This window comes from Saimiri boliviensis, chromosome 1 (genome assembly GCF_048565385.1).
Source record: "Saimiri boliviensis isolate mSaiBol1 chromosome 1, mSaiBol1.pri, whole genome shotgun sequence".
NCBI classification, from domain to species: Eukaryota; Metazoa; Chordata; class Mammalia; order Primates; family Cebidae; genus Saimiri; species Saimiri boliviensis.
In genome coordinates, this window is record NC_133449.1 from 59638281 (window position 1) to 59653750 (window position 15470).

Sequence of the window (15470 nt, forward strand, 5' to 3'; positions counted from 1 at the left end):
CAACTTATTCCTCCAGTTTTTTTAAAATGACATCCAAATTAAAATATTTTAAAACTTTTTACTTTGTAGGAATTTAGACATATAAAAAAGTCACAAAAATACTTCAGAAAATTTTCCATTTCCATTGACTTGTAATAACATTCTCTAATGTTAACATATAACCATAAAAATGCGCCAAATCTAAAAAAAATAACGTTGTTCTGAAACTAAGTAAACTAGACTTTCTCCAAATTTTACATTTTTTCCCATTAATATCTTTCGTTTCAGGATTCAATTCAGTATTTCACATTGCATTTACATTTATGTCTCCTTAGTTTCCTTCTACCTGTGACAGCTTCTTAGTTTTCCCTTTTATGACTTTGACACTTGAAAAATTGGTAAATGATTCTTCAATTCATAAACATGTTACAAACTTCCATTTGCTGAAACCATCTTCACATTTTCTCAACAGAAAATGTGTTCCGGTGTTGAGGTATTTTATATCTTTCATTATATTTACCTTTTCATTTTGAGGATTTTTGATGCTGTTGCAGATGGTATCATATTTATAATTTCATATTCTAATAGCTTGTTGGTGTTATACAGAAATAATTTCTCTTTTTATTGTATATTGGCCTTAAATCTTGCAACCTTCCTAACTCAATTTTTATAGTTTTCTTGTAGATATGTCTGCAGTTTCTTCAATTTTATTTTGTATAAAAATTATTTTATACAGAGAACTTGTATATTTTCCCTGAATATTTTCTTGTATGCTTTATTTTTTCTTTGATTATTGCTTTGGTAGAAATTTCAGTAAAATTTAACTAGAAATAGTGACACAGGATTTTTTTTTAACTTATTCTAAATTTCAGAGGAAAGTTTCACTTTTTCTGTAAATGTTATTTGCTGCAACAATTCGGTTATTGTTACATAACTTCTTCAGCTTAATAATGTTTCTTTTTTTTAGCTTGCTGAGAGAGTTTTGCTTTTTATATAAATAGGTCTTAAATTTTACAAAAGCTTAGCCTGCATCCATTGAAGTATATAAAGTTTTTCTTTTTTTATAAATTTGGAAAATTACATTGGCTTTCTTTGAAATGTTAAATAACCTTTATAGTTCCAGATTAAATCCAGTTTGTCAAGATGAATACATTGCTTTGTTATATAAATATTTTTATTTTCCAGCTTTCCTCTTATGCCTTGCATCTATGCTGATGAAAGATACTGTCTGCACTTCTTTTTTCCTTTAATGTCCCTGCAAGCTTTTAATTATCATGGTTTTGTTTACTTTATAGAATTGCTTGATAAATGTTTCTTCTTTTTTAATGCTTTGGAACATATGTATAAAATTGATATTCTTTCTTAAATGATTGAGACAATTTGCCGGTCAAGATTATTTAATTTGAAGATTTATGTATGGGGAGGTTTTTAGTTATAGATTCAATTATTTTAATCAAATATAAAACTATTAAGATTTTCCATTTGTTTTGTATTAATTGGGGTAACATTAATTACAATATCGTTAAGATCAGTAGTGATTTTGCCTGTATCATTCTTAATATTGGTAAATTATATCTTTTTTGTACTTAATTAACTTTTCTAGAGTTTAACCCACTAGTCTTTTCAAAAACTAACATTTAGGCTATGCAGGCTCTCTTTTGATTCCCTATGAATTTTAGGGTTGTTTTTTCTAGTTCTGTGAAGAATCATGATGGTATTTTGATAGAAATTGCATTGAATTTTTAGATTACTTTTAACAGTATGGTCATTTTCACAATATTGATTCTACCCATCCATGAGCATGGGATGTGTTTTCATTTGTTTGTGTCGTCTATGATTTCTTTCAGTAGTGTTTTGTAGTTTTCCTTATAGAGGTCTATCGCCTCCTTGATTAGGTTATTTCTTTAAATTTTGTGTGGTGTGTGTGTGTGTGTGTGTGTGTGTGTGTGTGTGTGGCAGTTGTTGTAAAAGGGGTTGGGTTCTTGATTTGATTAACAAATCAAGAACAGCTTGGTCGCTGCTGGTATATAGAAGAGCTACTGATTTGTATGCATCAGTTTTGTGTCCTGAAACTTTGCTGAATTCATTTAACAACTATAGGAGTATTTTGGAGGAGTCTTTAGGGTTTTCTAGTTATATGATCATATCGTCAGCAATAACAGTTTGACTTTCTCTTTATCGATTTGGATGCCCTTTATTTCTTTCTCTCGTCTGATTGCTTTGGCTGGGACTTCCAGTACTGTGTTGAATAGACATGGCAAGAGTAGGTATCCTTGTCTTGTTGTAGTTTTTAGAGGAAAAATTTAAACTTTTCCCTGTTCAGTACTATGTTGGCTGTGGGTTTGTCATAGATGGCTTTTATTACATTAAGGTATGCCCCTTACATGCTGATTTTGCTAAGGGTTTTAATTATTAAGGGATGCTGGATTTTGTCAAATGTTTTCTTTGCATCTATTGAGATGATCATGTGATTTTTGTTTTAAATTCTCTTTACGTGGTTTATCACATTTACTGACTTGCATATGTTAAACCATCCCTGCATTCCTGGTATGAAGCCCACTTGATCATGGTGGATATATGTTTATGTGTTGTGTGTGTATGTATGTATGTATGTATGTGTGTGTGTATGCATAAGATTTGAAAGAATTACATAAATGTAATACTCTCTCTCTCTCTCACACACACACACACACACACACACATTTATACCCCTGCTCTTTTACTTTGCTGTTTTTAATCTATATTTTTATGATGCTTTAGTTTAGATATATTGTATAGCCTTATCTTTTATGTCACTAAAACTTTCCTCATTAATGTCCACTGACTAATAAACACACACCGAGTTCTCATATTCAGGATTGTATTTCTCTTTGTAGAATTTCATTTGATCCTTTTTCCTAATACTAATTCTATTTCTTCAGGGAAAGATTCAACCTCATAATCTATTTGGTTGAATATATTAAATGTTAAATTCTTAAGGCACACAATGTATTACATTTACAAATGACCATCATTTCTTAGGTGGTTCATTGATATACTAATAAATTATACATTTGCCATTGTTTGGATGATGTATTCAAGTAATGCATTATTGTAGGGCATTTTCTGGAATCAAAGACATTGTATATTGGAAATTTTTAGTAACTATAACATTTTGTTAAAAAGTAGAGTACAAAATACTAAAGTAATTTAATAGATTACTAAGTCTGTGAAGGCTGGGGTACACCTACCTATTTTCTGGCTTATAAAATCTTGATTTGTTGAAGTGGAGATAGAGCTAGTGAAAATATTAAAGTAGAAATTGTTATAGATTGCCTTTATGGGCTTCATATCTTACTCAAGTGATTAACTCATATTAATTTCAGATAATGTAGTTCTCCAAGTCATTTGAAACTGAGTGCATTATTGAGTGAGAATAAATATTACTTACTCATTAAAATTAGACAAGCAGCACTGACCTTAAGCCCAGACAGAGAATAAAGCATGTTTGATTTTTATGCTACAGGTCTATAGCTTGTAAAAGAAAAAAAGCTCGTTTATCTCTCTCCTGCTACAAAAGATGGTGTTGACTAATTTCACTATATTTCACTTAAAATAAGTCAAAACCTTCTGTTACATGATTAGGCATAGGGGAAAGAATCCCACTAGATATGATAGTGATTTTAATTTATGCTAAAGTGACTACTATTAGATCCATACTCAAAGGTTGAATCTAAGTCATATTGTGAGGAGAGAATCATAGCCAAACTTCTCTTCATAATTCCTCATTGTTATTAGCACCTGTACTTTATATTAAATTTAGATGTTTATGCTCTGTTCTTGTGAAACAATATAAAGGAAACTAAAAAATGCTATCCAAACATTAGCAACATACATGGGAAATTTGAAATGAATAACAAAGTTAGTCTTGGCCTGGTTATATTAGTTACTTAGGCGTTTATCAGAGTTTAGCTTCAATAGATAATAGTTACATAAACTGTATACCTATGGTGTATACAAGTTTAGTCTCAATGTTTAGGCAGCTGTGATCATCTTCTCTCAAGTATGATTTGTTTACCAGTAGTATTCTTGCTACTTATCTACACAATTTCTCTGCTTTTCTAACTTACCAAATCACCCACTTTCTTTTTTCCTTCCCCTCTCACCACTTCCTTCTCTTCCTCTCGGACACTCTCCTCTGGCAATACATACTTATCTAATTATGTTCTTGTTTGAGAAATTTCAGAGGCTAACCTTGAAACAAACCAGGCACAGACCCTCTGTGGAATCTGCCTTTTTAGAGGGAGTTGGCAAGAAGTAGTTCACAACCATTGAGCGGATGTCAAGATAACATCAACAGGACCTCTAGACAGGTGATTACCCAAGATAGCCACTGGAAGAAAGACACACATACCCTGCACCCTGTACAACTCCTGTGTGTCTCCCATAGTATCTTTCCCTTTAGAAACCTTCCTAAATCGCCTTCAAGTATCTCAAGATATACCAACGCAATTTCTCTATATAAAGTCAATAGGAGAATCCAGACTGCTTTATTTCACAAATAAATATGTCAACTAGTGTCTCTTAAGGAAAAGTGCAATCAATAATGGAGTAGCTGCAAAATAAGTTGCAAAAAGTTGAACAACATTAATCCAATGTTTATGCTTTCTTAAATAAATATTCACCTTTTCTAATAAAAGAAAGTAAATAAAAAAAATAAAAACCCTATGGTAAAATTTAAAATGTAAGATAGTCCTTTACTCTTTTTACTTTCTTTTTAGTTTTTGTGGGTACTTTAGAATGTTAGTTCATCTCTTAGTTTTCTTGCTCTCTGAATAAACTTGTTTTCCTCCCACCAACTCTTCTTTCTCATGTCTGGCTTTTGAGTAGTAAGAAGTTGAGCCTGAGTTTTTATTACAATTGGATTAGTAAATTGACTTGGAATAATATACTCTAGAATTCAGAACTCTTTGACTCATCAACACGGAAATTGGTTGACTTTTGAGGATTCATTTTATTCACCTTGTTAATGATAAAAACTAGAAAAAGAATAGTATATATTTCTTCATTGTATCAGTAAAAGAGTATATTATATTGTGTAATTCTTTCAAATCTTATTTATTTGATGTCAGCTAAATGTTTTCTATATATTTGACATTCTTTTCCTATGGTACTTGAAGTAAATTAAAATAAAATTTCAGTGCAATTTCCTATTTCCTTAAAAGATATCTTCAGTAAATAATCAAGGAACTAAGGATTTGCTCTGTTTTGTTTGTTTTTCCTGTAAGAGTAATGGAAGAAAAATATGGACTGAAAGAAAATTTATTTTGTCTTTTTGCAAATGTTTTTATCACTTCAAAAAAACATGAATCTTTTATTATCAAAATTTTAAAAGTCAGTTATCTACTAAGACATACATACAATTTTTTATGTATATATTTTCAGCATAGTATTCAAGATACTTGCCATTTTCTGGCTATACAATAATATCTAAACTTTAGCAAAAATGAATATTCATCCTTTATCAATCTATTGAAGTAGTGTACTATTTCAATGGGCCGTTCATTTTTATATTGTGCAATGCCAATTTTAAATGCAAATACAAGAGCATTGAATGCATATGTGGAATGACCATTACACGATTTGTGTTTCATAGCCTGCACATGCATATGCATTTTGTCCTTATCAGAACTGTAGAAATATTGAACTAAACTCAACTATTTTTATTTCATTTCTTTTTAAAAAACTGTTTTACTGAGATATAATTTATATATCGTACAATTCATCAATGTAAAGTTTACAATCTAGTGGTTTTTAGTTTGTTCACAGAGTTGTGCAACCATCATCACAATCAAACTTAGAACATTTTCATTACCCAAAAAGGAAATTCTATAACAATTAGTAGTCAGTTTTCATTTCTCTCCTTCCCACCCACTTATCATCACCTCTCCACTCCTAAGCCCTTGGTACACACAACACTTTCTACCTTTGGCGTTCTGATGCGTAAGGAAGGACAAAAAGGAAAAGGAAGCTATGGTTGGACTAACTTTTCCTTTAACTCATTTTCACATTTTCGGCATAAGTGATTGGTTAATGCAGAGCAATAACTTAAGAAAGAAAGGATATAAGAGTGTATTGGTCATTCATTTTTTTGAAAGAATGTCATTACCTTATTTCAGTATTAAAAGACAGATCTGATTCAAACATAAAAACATGACATCTCAGTGCTGTTCGCATCTCTTCTTATTCATTATAGATGTAATGGACTTACTTTGTACCTGCTTTGAGTCTTCCTAAACTTTTACAGTTTATAGTTCTACTGGAACTCTGTATTCACAGAGCATCACAGGTGTTGTATGAGAAGGGTGGTAAGGAGATGTATCAGTCATGCATTTTGCATATATCTGGTCTGTTCACTTATATGTTCAACTGTCTTATTGAGCTTCACTTATAAAACATAAACCATAAATTCAGGGCCGGGTGCAGTAACTCACACCTGTAATCCCAGTACTTTGGAAGGCTGAGGCAGGTGGAGCATGAGGTCAAGAGATCAAGACCATCCTGGCCAACATGGTAAAACTCCATCTCTACTAAAAATTTTAAAAATAGCAGAGTGTGGTGGCATGTGCCTGTAGTCCCAGCTACTAGGAATGCTGAGGCAGGAAAATTGCTTGAACCTGGGAGGCAGAGGTTGCAATGAGCTGAGATCACACCACTGCATTCCAGCTTGGTGATAGAGCTAGGCTCTACCTCAAAATTTTTGCAATCTACCCATCTACAAAGAGCTAATATCCAGAATCTACAAAGAACTTAAATTTACATAAGAACCTCTTATGGGGTTGTTAAATTTACAAACAACCCCATCATAAAGTAGGTGAAGTACATGAACAGACCCCTCTCAAAAGAAGACATTTTTGTAGCCAACAAACATATGAAAAAAAGCCCATTAGAGAAATGCAAATCAAAACCACATTGATATACCATCTCATGTCAGTCCAATGGTGGTCATTAAAAAATCAGGAGAAAACAGATTCTGGAGAGGATGTGGAGAATTAAGAATGCTTTTACACTGTTAGTGGGAGTGTAAATTAGTTCAGCCATTGTGGAAGACAATGGGGTGATTCCCCAAGGATCTAGAAATAGAAATTCCATTTGACCCAGAAATCTCATTACTGGGTATATGCCCAAAGGATTATAAATCATTCTATTATAAAGACATATGCACACATATGTTTATTGCAGCACTGGTTACGATAGCAAAGACTTGGACCAACACAAATGCCCATCAATGTTAGACTGGATAAAGAAAATGTGACACATATACACCATGGAATACTATGCAGCTATAAAAAAAGATGAGTTCATGTCCTTTGCAGGGACATGGATGAAGCTGGAAGCCATCATTCTCAGCAAACTGACACAAGAACAGAAAACCAAACTCCACACATTCTCACTCATAAGCAAGTGCTGAACAATGAGAACACATGGACACAGGGAGGGGATCCTCACACACCAGGGCCTGCTGGGTGGTGAGGGTCTAAGGGATGGCAGGATAGGGGAGGTTCAGCATTAGGAGAAATACCTAATGTAGATGACAGGGGGATGGATGCAGTAAATCACCATGGCATGCATGTGTATACCTATGTAACAAACCTACATGTTCTGCACATGTAACCCAGAACTTAAAGTATAATAATAATAAATAATTTCAGAATAAATTAAGAATTTCCAGATGATGATAGTATAGTGCTAAATCAATATAGCAACCTTCTGAGCAAGGAAACTTGTGCAATTTCATAGGTCACAGTCCTATGAACTTGTCCTGCCTCCATCATATCATCAGTGCAATTCTCTGTTGGTATGTATAGATCTATAAATAGTCCTATTTAGTTGTATTTACAGATTCATATTGATCTATTTCTGGCACTTATAGATGTGCCAGAGAGACTTCATTAACAACTCAAGTCTTCTCACCTCTACTAAATTGATTTTTCTCCAATATTTGATAACTTAATGAAGAACACCATCCTCACTTCACATACTGAGTTAGAAATCTGGAGCGAGTCAAAATGATCTTTTGACTCCTACGTCTTCACCACTCACACCTAGTCACTTGCCAAGTTCTTTCCACTCTCCCTTTCAAATATTTCCATATCTGAAAACTTTGCTCTATCCACTAAGCTCCTGCCTTAGTAATATAAATATTTCAGTTAAAATCTGTATATTTTGTCAAATAGAAGTTCTGTAAGAGTTGCATTAATTCTTCCTTAAAAGGCCTTTTAACACAATTTCCTTAACCAGTGTTTCTCCGCACCAGTCTATTTTTCATTAGGAACCAATTTTCTTTCTAGAAATAGTGTCATGTCATCTGCTTGAAACTACAATATCTCTCCATTGTTTTTAGGAAAACATCCAAATTTCTTTATGTGGCTTCCATAGTCAGTCCACTCTTGCAGACATTTCCAGTTTCATTTCTCACTACTGTTTCTCATTCAAATTCTAAGCTACAGCTATCCCTACTAACTCTTATTTTTAGAAAATACCATTTTTCTATTTCTTGTCCTTCTTCCATCCCTTTCTCCCTCCCTTTCTTGCTATATCCTTCCATTCTTGCTTCCCTCTTTCCTAAGTATGTACTAAATGCAAGCTGTTCTTTTATACTTAAATGATTTTTTTTACCCTCTTCACTCCTGACTTCTCTATTTCTTCCTCATGTCTCAAAGACATCTATTGAAATGTTTCTCAAAGATACATTCCTTTTCCTCTAAGTCTGGTACTACTTTAGTTCATACTACTCCCTTCACACTCTTCATTCACACCAGGTTTCATACTGTACTACACTTCTCTTTTTGCCTGAATTCTAAGAGTGTCTTAACTTCTGAAGAAGAGGCTTGACCTATTGTGTACAACATTGATTGTCCACATCTAACAGTGTCTGACATACTGTAAGTTTTCATTATTGTATTAATAAATAACTGTATTTTCTGCACTTACATTTTCAGTAGGATATCTGCAAATGCTTGTTTAGAAATTACCAACCAGATACAATTTAAAACTAAATGGCATTTTACCAATCTATGCACCATTAGCTCTGTCTTTTGTTTTGATTCTGATATATGAGCTTTTTAACAACGCTTTGCTATTCAAAATGTTTTGGTTGTGTTTCTGAACATATTTGTAGTATCAAACACTCAGAAGACTGTTTTCAAGATGCATTTTCATTATACTACTTTTATTATTGATCAAATATGTTTGGTGTTTTATCTTGTAATGTAACCTATATGTAAATCTAGCAATACATATTTCTTCTTTTAGAGGGCACTGGAAATAATGTTTTCAAAAATTACAGCAACAGTTTACTTCTACATACTGCACTCTATAACAATGTTCATGTCATCAAGGAAAGAATGCATAATGTTTTTCAAGAGGTACAATGGGAAAATCGGCAGTCAACTTTGATAATAGTATAATAAAAGCTTTTGGTGAAAATCTTTATATTTTTGCAAAATAGAAGAGCTGTAAGTGTTCCAAGTATCATTTCTATTCAAGTCTGCCATTTTTTTTCCTAAAATGAAAGATTCCAAGTGAATGATTTTTATAAAATACAATCTGGAGGTGAGATAATATGCATTTATAAAGTTAAAGAGAGAAATTTTAAAAATAGCTATGGTTCTTAAACTCAATTTGAATCTTTAACACTTTTTCCTATAGTTAAAGAAAAGGAACTTATTTAAGAGTATGTTTAAGATTAATATTATACTTCATCTTTATTTCTTCGAATTTGAAATAATACAGAATTTTGTCTATTATTCAATTTAACTTTATATTAAATAAGATTCCAGACTTCTTATTCCAAGTTTGAAAGCTCATAGGGCAGTCTGTTAAAATTCTATTAACAAGTTACATTTTGGCATTTAAAACTGACATCATTTCAACAGCTTGAGATTTTTAATGTTTCTATATGAAATGATATCTAAAAATTTCATATAGTTCAAAATATCAATTTTATCATGCTTGATTAACATTAACGTAATTGCTTTAAGAGGCAGAAAATTCACTTTCTTCGATTTCACTTTATTAAGACAGATGGGTGGCAAATGGCCATTCAACATGTAATTCTTTTTGTTAACATTTCATCTTTAAGGGTATAATAGATAAAAACGAGGCACACTAAGTGAAGAACTACAGTCCTTTCTCATCTTTCTGATCCTATTATCTCCCTTTCAGCTTTCCTTCATAAGTTCTTTCTGCCTTTGCCCTTTAAAGGAAAGAAGTCTTTGATTTTCTATAGCGTCTTCTCTCTACGGGTAGTATTGGTAACCTCTTTGTACCTCACTAAGACTTCCAGTCGTTTTCTTTCCACATAAATGAAAAGGGCGAAACCCTTCTCCTTTAGGAGCTAAAGGCATCCAAACACAATTTTTGGCATGATCTTTTAGTCCATCTATTATCTAACAAGTTCTGGTCTTTGGTTCATAAAGTATATGAGCCCGCATTTATTGATTTCCTCCTTCTGTCTTCATTCCACACTAATTTCTGCTACCATCCAGAGCAATCCACAGTCTAGTACCTAAGAACTTAATTGCACATTTCCTTTAATGTCTCGGTTTGGAAGACATATTAATCACCACTTTCCTTAGCTTTTCTGTGGACAGTTTCTTTACCAAGAATTATAATAACTTAAAATATGAAACCATAGTATACGTTAATTTATTCAAAAAAATTTTCTTTATAACTCAATAAGCCCAGCAAATTGCTTTCTCCAGTTTAATTATTAGAGAATTGTCTAGCACACAATTGCATATAGAACATAGTGTCACCACTAAGACCTCTTTAATTCCTTATTCTGAATGTGCAAACCACAATCTGAAACCACACACATTTTTTTCTGTTTTCCCCAATCACAATCATAGAGCATGCCAATTATTTATTTATTATCTTTCTCTTTGGATGTAATACTGTTCCATGTCGAGGTTTTTGAGCATTATTACTTTTTTTCTTATGGTCCCCTCTTGTCTCTAGTAACTTTCTTTTTTTATAAATAAACAAAAGATAAATATTGGCAAGGAGACTTCGTAGAGACCAAGAAGGAACCATAAGAAAAAAAATAAAGAGTGCAAATGTTTCTTTGAGAACCCGATTTCAATTATTTTCGGTAAACACCCAGAAGTGGGATTGCTGAATCACATTATATTTTTGATTTTTTGAGAAACCTCTGTACTGTTTTCCATAGTAGCTGTTCAATTTTACATTCTCACTACCTACACAGGGGGTTTAATTTCCTCACGTCTTTACCAATATTTATCCGTTTTTTTTTTTTTTTTAGTAATAGCCATCCTAACAGGTCTGAGATGATTACATAATTTTGGTTTTAATTTGCATTTCTCTTAAGATTACTGATGTGAGCATCTTTTCATATAGCTATTGACCATTTGCAAGTCTTCTCTGGAGAAATTTCAGTTCAAGTGCTTGACTCATTTTCTAATTGGGCTATTTGTTTTCTTAACATTGAGTTGTTTGAGTTCCTTGTATATTTTGAATATATTAACCATTCACAAGATACATGGTTCATAAATTATTTTTCTCCATTCCTCAGGTTGCTTTGACATTTGTTGATTGTATCCTTTGCTGTGTAGAAGGTTTTTGATTTGATATATTAATAGTTTGATATATCATGTTGATTATTTTTTTCTCCTGTGTTTTTGATATCATATTCAAAATCATTGACATGATCTGGTGCCTCCCTGATTAGCTTAATAACTAACTTTCTGAATTCTTTTGCAGATAAATCAGGGATTTCTTCTAGGTTTGGATCCATTGCTGGTGAGTTAGTGTGATTTTTGGGGGGGAGCGGGTGTTAAAGAGCCTTATTTTGCCATATTATCAGAGTTGGTTTGCTGGCTCCTTCGCATTCGGGAAGGTTCTCTCAGAGTGAAGGTCTAGGAGTGAAGGCTGTTGTTCAGATTCTTTTGTCCCATAGGGTGTTCCCCTGATGTAATACTCTTTCCCTTTTCCTATGGATGTGGCTTCCTAAGAACCAGTCTGTAGAGATTGTTATCTCTCTTCTGGGTCTAGCCACCCAAGTCTATCAGGCTCCTGAACTGCTACTGGGAGTTGTCCACACAGAGTTCTGCAATGTGAACTGTCTACGGGTCTCTCAGCCGTGGATACCAGTACCTTTTTGTGAAGGTGGCAGGGGAATGAAATGGACTCTGAGGGTTCTTAGCTTTGGTGATTTAATGCTCTATTTTTGTGCTGGTTGGTTTCCTGTTAGAAGGTGGCGCTTTCCAGAGAGCATTAGCTGTGGTAGTATGGAGAGGAATGGCTATGTGCAGGGCCCTAGAACTCCCAAGAGTATATGTCCTTTGTCTTCAGCTACCAGTGTGGGTGAGGATGGCCCATCAGGTGGAGGCAAAACTAGGTGTGGCCAACCTCAGACTCTCCTTGGGCAGATCCTGCTGCAGCTGCTCTGGGAAATAGGGGTGTTTCCTAGGTGAATGGAGTTGTGTAACTAGGAGGGTTATAGCTGCTTCTCCAGAGTCATGAAGATTGTCAGGGAAGTGGGAGAAACCCGGCAGTCACAGGCCTCACCCAGCTCCCAGGCAATTGGAGGGTCCATTCTCATTCCCAATCTGCTGCCACTAACACCTCGTCTGTTTCCAGGCAGTGGGCAGAGCTGAGAACTTGCCCTAGCCTATCTGCCTCCTAGCTGCTGAGCAAACGGGAGGCTTATGAGCCCATTCAAAATATCACAAGTTTCAGCTAGAGATTTCCTTCTCCCCTTGGCATTTTCCCCATGCCACTGGTGGCCCTTCCAAAGAATTCCTGTGATACCAGGCAGAAATGGTCTGGATGGGAATCCACTGAGCTCCCAGGGCTTTTCCTGCTACTTCCTATACCTCTGTATTTCTCTAGGCTCTCTAAATTGATTCAGCTTCAGGTAAGGTCAGAATCTTCTCCTGCAACCTAGACCTTCAGTTTCCATAGTAGGTGTGTTTGATGGTTGGGGTTGGGGGCAGGGGGCGGGGCAGAGTGTCTCCCTTCCCTCTTCCACAGTTTGGGCACTCACAGTATTTATGGCGTCTCCCAGGTCCTACAGAAACAGTCTGCTTCCTTAGAGGGTCTGCAGGTCCTTTAGGGATTCCTGATTTATTCCTGCAGTTGTTCTGGAGTTGTTCTGCAGCTAAAATTGATGATTTGAGCCTCGGCACACTGCTTGGTCAGTCAGAGTCCATGCTGCAAACTATTCATGCCTCCGATCCGCCATGTTGAACCCCAAGTGAATGGCACATACATTTTAAAGAAAAACTACAATGGTTTCTCTTCACTCATGATATAATTATCTATTATAAAGTTCCAAATTTTTTTTCTAAAAAATGTCCAAAAACTAATAAGAGAATAACAAGATCACAAGATACTAGTTTGACATACAAGAATCAATTACATTTTCACATCTAATAATTTAGAAACTAAAATATCAGTACTACTTATAATAGCTCCAAAAAATAACAAGAATAGCTGTGAAGACATGAAATACCAATCTCTCAGAAAATGTACAAGCTCTGTCAGCTGAAAACTATACAATGTTGATGAAAGTAATCAAAGACCTGAATAAATGGAAAGACATAACAGGTTCACTGTTCGGAAGTCTCAGTGTAATAAAGAAGTCCATTCTCCCCAAATCAGTTAATGAACTTAAAGTTAGTCTAATCAAGGTTCCAGTAGGCTGTCTCATTGATATTGACATGGTAAATCAAAAGTTCATATGCAAAAGCAAAGAAATCCAAAAGATAAACAATTTTGGAAAGAAAAATGAAGTTCGAGAAATCATAATACTGGATTTTAGGCTTTTCTAAAAACCTGCAGTAAAACAGACAGTGTAAGATGGAATGATAAATTAATGGGTTAACATAGAGATTACATAAATAGACTCAAATGTACTTGTGTCTCTCCTATACCTCTCCCCATAGGAGTCTATTGCTACTTGTTTTTCAGACAGCTAGATAGCCTAGTGGTAGGGAGAAATAAGCTGTGGTCTCTGTTCTGGCTGAACCTCTGTCTTAGGCGTGCATTATTTTCTTGCATTCGGAGCTTCTTTAACTCTGCCCCTGCTATCGCTGTAGATGTGGGTCAGTGAATAATCCTGTCCCTCCCACAGGACTACAAATTTTTTTTTTCTCTGTTCCTTTGTCACATCTTCAGTGAGATTCCACCAATGTTCTTATAGGTTTTCCCCTATAGACTGAGGCTTTTGTTCCATGGTGGGGCTAGTGAAGAACAATCCAGACAGATTTTTTTGCTGTTTCTGCATAGGTATGTTCTTTTTCTCCTCCAGATCTATTTTACATCTTAGAGCTTTTTTTTTCTTTCTATATGTAATATTTTTTGTAAGCATCCAATGGAGTTCATGGAGGAAAAAAAAAGTAAAAGAGTTTACATATTGCCCCAGTTTTTTTTTTCCAGTTTTTCTATATTCTAATTGTATGTACCCATAACTGGTTGCATTTACTTCAGATGTGCACATGCTCTCTTCTCTCTCTCCCTGCTTAGGTTTTGGGTTGCTGATTTTTGGATACCTCGGGTTCTCTTTGTTGGATTTAAAATAAGTCATGATTTGAACTTAAGCCAGCTCTTTGTCTAGGTCTTTGTGGCCATAAAGATGAGAGTAATATTTCTTCTAGCTCTTTACAACCTGGGATGGAAAATAGAATTCCCTTACAGGTTAACATTTTAAAAATAATTTACCAATTAATATTTTTAAAAGTGAATTTTTCAATCTCGTTCATCTTATTTTGGCTTATTTTAGTTTTTTTGTTTGTTTGTTTTTGTTTTGAGACTGTCTTGCTCTGTTGTTCATGCTGGAGTACTGTGGTGCGATCTCAGCTCACTGCAAACTCTGCCTCTCTGGCTCAAATGATTCTCCCACCTCACTATCCCAAGTGGCTGAGACCAAAGGTGTACAGAACCACACCAGGCTAATATTTGTACTTTTAGTAGAGAGAGCGTTTCGCCATGTCGATTAGACTGGTCTCAAGCTTCTGACCTCAGGTGATTTACCCTTCTAGAGAAAAGTGTTTTGAGAGAATCACAGACTCATGTAGAGTTGTAAGAAACAATAAAATTCTGCATACCTTTCATCAGATTTTTTTCTGTGGTAACATTTTACATAAGGATAGCAAAATCAGCAAATTAATATGGATAAAAGTCACCAACCTTCTTTAGAATCCACAGTTTACAGGTGCTGATTTGTGTGATTCATGTGTGTGTTTGTGTGCATGCATCTATATGTGCATATGTTTATTTTTATTTAATTTTATCAGATGTAAAGACTCATGTGACAACCACAGTCAAGAGACAGAACAGAGAATTTCATTTCAGGGCTCTTTTCTGTTATACTTTTCTTTTCATAATTTCTTCCTCAAATCATAATCCCTGGAAGTATCAAATCTCTTCTTTTCTCTCTAATTTTGTAACTTCAAGAATGTTTTATAAATTGAACAAGTATATCTAAC